Source organism: Panthera uncia, chromosome D1 (genome assembly GCF_023721935.1).
Source record: "Panthera uncia isolate 11264 chromosome D1, Puncia_PCG_1.0, whole genome shotgun sequence".
Classification (NCBI taxonomy): Eukaryota; Metazoa; Chordata; class Mammalia; order Carnivora; family Felidae; genus Panthera; species Panthera uncia.
In genome coordinates this window covers 19,599,422-19,603,645 of record NC_064808.1, presented here as the reverse complement: position 1 = coordinate 19,603,645, position 4,224 = coordinate 19,599,422, and the positions used below count along the sequence as shown (strand labels likewise).

The window sequence follows — 4,224 nt, the reverse complement described above, 5'->3', positions numbered from 1 at the left end:
TGAGTTCAAGCCCCACGTTGAGTTCTGAGCGGACAGCTCAGAGCCTAGAGCCTGTTTCATATTCACTCTCCATCTATCTATGCCCCTCCCTCATTCACATTTTGTCTCTGTCTCTCAAATATAAATGAACATTAAAAAAATTATTTTTAGGGGCACCTGGGTGGCTCAGTCGGTTGAGCATCCGACTTCAGCTCAGGTCATGATCTCACGGCTTGTGCATCGGGCTCTGTGCTGACAGCTCGAGCCTGGAGCCTGCTTCAGATTCTGTCTCCCTCTCTCTGCCCCTCCCCCGTTCGTGCTCGCACATGTGTGCTCTCTCTCTCAAAAATAAATAAACATTCAAAAAAATGTTTTAATTATTTTTAGTGGCGCCTGGATGGCTCAGTTGGTTAGGCGACCGACTTCGGCTCAGATCATGATCTCACAGTTTGTGAGTTTGAGCCCCGCATCGGGCTCTATGCTGACAGCTCAGAGCCTGGAGCCTACTTCAGATTCTGTGTCTCCCCTCTCTCTGCCCCTTCACTGCTCACGCTCTGTGTCTCTCTGTCTCTCAATAATAAACATTAAAAATTTTTTTAAATTATTTTTGAAAAAGCAGTTTCTAGAAGAATAAGTGAATTATATCTGTTTTGTCCACCTCTTTCAAACTAGTACTTGTGAAAAGACCCCATAGCTTGAGTGACTCAAAGTCTGTACAAGCAGTCTCTGACTTACAATGGTTTAACTTATAATTTTTTGATTTTAAAAAGATGCAAACATGGTACACGTTCAGTAGAAACCATACTTCAAATTTTGAATTTGAATTTTTTCCTGGGCCAGTGATATGCATTCTCTCTCTCCTGATCGTCCTGATGCCATTCGGCAACAGGGAGCCACAGCTCCTAGTCAGCCCCAGGACCACGATGGTAAACAATCAATGCACTGACCACCATCCTGTTTGTCACTTTCAGTACAGTATTCCATAAATTACATGAGATAGTCAACACTTTATTTTAAAATAGGTTTTGTGGGGCAACTGGGTGGCTCAGTTCATTAAACATCCCACTCAAGGTTTCAGCTTAAGTCATGATATTATGGTTCGGGCGATTGAACCCTGCATGGCCTTCACACTGACTGCACGGAGCCTGCTTGAGATTCTCATTCTCATTCTCTCTCCTCCTCCTCCTCCTCCTCCTCCTCCTCCTCCTCGTCCTCCTCGTCCTCCTCGTCCTCCTCCAAATAAATACATAAATACAGACATACAGACATACATACATAAATAGACAGGCTTTATGTTAGAGGATTTTGCCCAACTGTACATAATGTAAGTGTTCTCACCAGGCTAAGCTGTAATGTTCTATAGGTTAAAATGTATTAAATGCATTTTCAACTTACAATGTTCTCAATTTATGAGGGGTTTATTGGGATGTAACCCTTTTGTAAAATGAGGTCCTTAGTCACCACAAAAGAACTGCACTTTGGTCATGATGAGGAGAAAAAGCCTCCTCTGTGTGACTTCCTTATTCATCCAGTGGTGTGGCTGTGGGGAAGAATCTGGAACACCATTTATCTGCTTTTCCTTTGTCCCAATTAGCTAGGCAATTGTTTCTCCTCTGCTTATTCCAAAAGATCCATTTAAATACTAAATCCCAAAACCTGATTATTGCCAAAATACATTCTTCAATGTCAATCTTGGATGTTGTGGCTGCCACTTCCTTATTATTCTTAAGAGACAAAAGTGTAAACTTTTCTCATCAAAATATCAGTTACTAATTCCTAATAGAGGAGTATAAGGCATTTAGAATTATCTGTGATTATACTTGACCAAGAAATTTGAAGGACATCATTGTTTCTGGGAAACATTTCAGACTGAAGAGGAATAAGGAAAAATGTCACAGATTAGAATATGTGATTTTCATATAGTTCCAGTTTTAATTTTTAGAAAATTGGAGGGAAGATGCACACCAGCCCACACCCCAAACAGATATAAACAGCAAGGCCTCTGTTTGTTGCAAATAACATCATCTCTTCAAGTCACAGATATATTTTTATGCCACCACAATATACTTCTAGCCGGTTTGTTAATTTTGTAGCTTTTTAAAAGTATGAGTACAAGCCAACTAAGTCATTATATTAATATGATCATTGAACTAGGAGTCATGTCTCTAAGCCTTAGAAACTGTGAGACATTAGACAGTAGGAGCTCTGTTTCTCTCCCTCCTCCCACCATACACACTTCCTTACCAAAAGCAAAACGGTTGTAATTAACTATTTGTATTACAGGCTTATGGTAGGAATCAAACATAATGATGTATACAAAAGCTTTATAAATACCATTACAAATACTACCAAAGGACATTATAAATATTATTAATATTATGACAAGAAATAAAATGCAAACTATTTTATTAAGAGAGCAATTTTCACATAGAAATAAGCTGAATAAACTGTAAGAATAAACCTAAAGCACTTTCAACTTAATCTGAGGGAATCTGAGGGAACTATCTAATAAGTAGTGCCATAGTGTATAGCCTGGACAAGGACCAGGATTAGAAATAACTAGGGGTACCTGGGTGGCTCAGTCATTGAGCATCTGACTTTGGCTCAGGTCATGATCTCACGGTTTGTAGGGTCAAGCCCCACATCTGGCTTTGGGCTGACAGCTCAGAGGCTGGAGCCTGCTTCTGATTCTGTGTCTTCCTTTCTCTCTGCCCAACCCCCTCCTGCTCACACTCTGTCTCTCAAAAATAAACATTTATAAAAATTGTTTTTATTTTTTTTTTTTATTTATTTTTTTTTTTTGGAGGGGGTCTTCCGGTAAAAACCGGAAAACCTGCTAGACAAATTCTAAAAGAGCTGTAACACTTATAAAAATTGTTTTTAAATAAAACGAAAGAGGGGCGCCTGGGTGGCTCAGTCGGTTAAGCGGCCGACTTCGGCTCAGGTCATGATCTCGCACTCTGTAAGTTCGAGCCCCGCGTCGGGCTCTGTGCTGACAGCTCAGAGCCTGGAGCCTGTTTCGCATTTTGTGTCTCCATCTCTCTGACCCTCCCCTGTTCATGCTCTGTCTCTCCCTGTCTCAAAAATAAATAAAAAACGTTTAAAAAATTTAAAAAAAAAAGAATTTAAATAAATAAATTAAATAAATAAATAAATAAATAAAACAAAAGAGGGGCACCTGAGTGGCTCAGTCAGTTGAGCATCCGACTTCAGCTAAAGTCATGATCTCACAGTTCATGAATTCAAGCCCCACATCAGGCTCTGTGCTGACAGCTCTGAGCCTGGAACCTGCTTCAGATTCTGTGTGTGTCTCTCTCTCTGCCCCTTGCCCACTCACACTCTCTCTCGAAAATAAAAACATTTAAAAACATTTTTTTTAATTTAAAAAAGAAATAACTAGGGCATCCCACTGTATCAAGAATAACTAAGAATAGTTATTTGAACAGTTACTTGAAGCTTTTTTTCAAAAAACATGTTAATTATGAAAATAAACCCAATATTGGGGCGCCTGGGTGGCTCAGTAGGTTTAGCATCCAACTTCAGCTCAGGTAATGATGTCATTGTTCATGAGTGCGAGCCCCACATCAGGTTCTGTACTGACAGCTCAGAGCCTGGAGACTGCTTTGGATTCTGTGTCTCCCTCTCTCTCTGCTCTCTCCCACTCATACTGTCTCTCACTCAAAAATAAACATTATATATGTATGTATGTATATAAATACATACATATATATATATATGTGTGTGTGTGTGTGTGCGTATATATATATGTACACACACACACCCACCCACACACCCAATATTTTAATAGTTCTGTTGTTCGTTTTGTCAAAACTTAGCTGAAAGTTTTCTCTGAATTCTGTTCTGGTTCAGTGTACAATAATTTGTTTTTAGGAGAATAGCTGAGATCAACAGTATGAAAATATTTTATTGGCTGTATTCAGTTTTATTTTATATACATATATGTGTATTTGTGTGTTATGTGGGTTATAATATAAAATGTAAATCCTGACCCCAAACTGCAAGTCACTGCAAACTTTAGCAGGGAAGTTATAACAAATATGTCATTCCCTTGGTCTGTTTTGGTTGTACTTACATCCTATTAACTGAAATTAATTCTCCTTTCCTCTTATTTGAAAAGGAGAGGTAGTTTCACAAAGCCTTGTTTTCCTATTCAATTTAACATTTCATTAGGGATATACTATGTGTCCGCAGCTATGTACAGTGCTGGAGATACAAAGACAAATA

The 4,224-nt window shown here is 38.9% G+C and overlaps 1 non-coding gene across 1 annotated transcript; it reads right to left on the bottom strand.

Annotated features, from left to right (window-relative positions):
- Positions 1 to 2,784: 2,784 nt before the first annotated feature.
- On the bottom strand, positions 2,785 to 2,846 carry LOC125917510 (U7 small nuclear RNA). Its single transcript, XR_007456213.1, has one exon. It is a non-coding gene; the product is annotated as a U7 small nuclear RNA (small nuclear RNA).
- Positions 2,847 to 4,224: the final 1,378 nt, after the last annotated feature.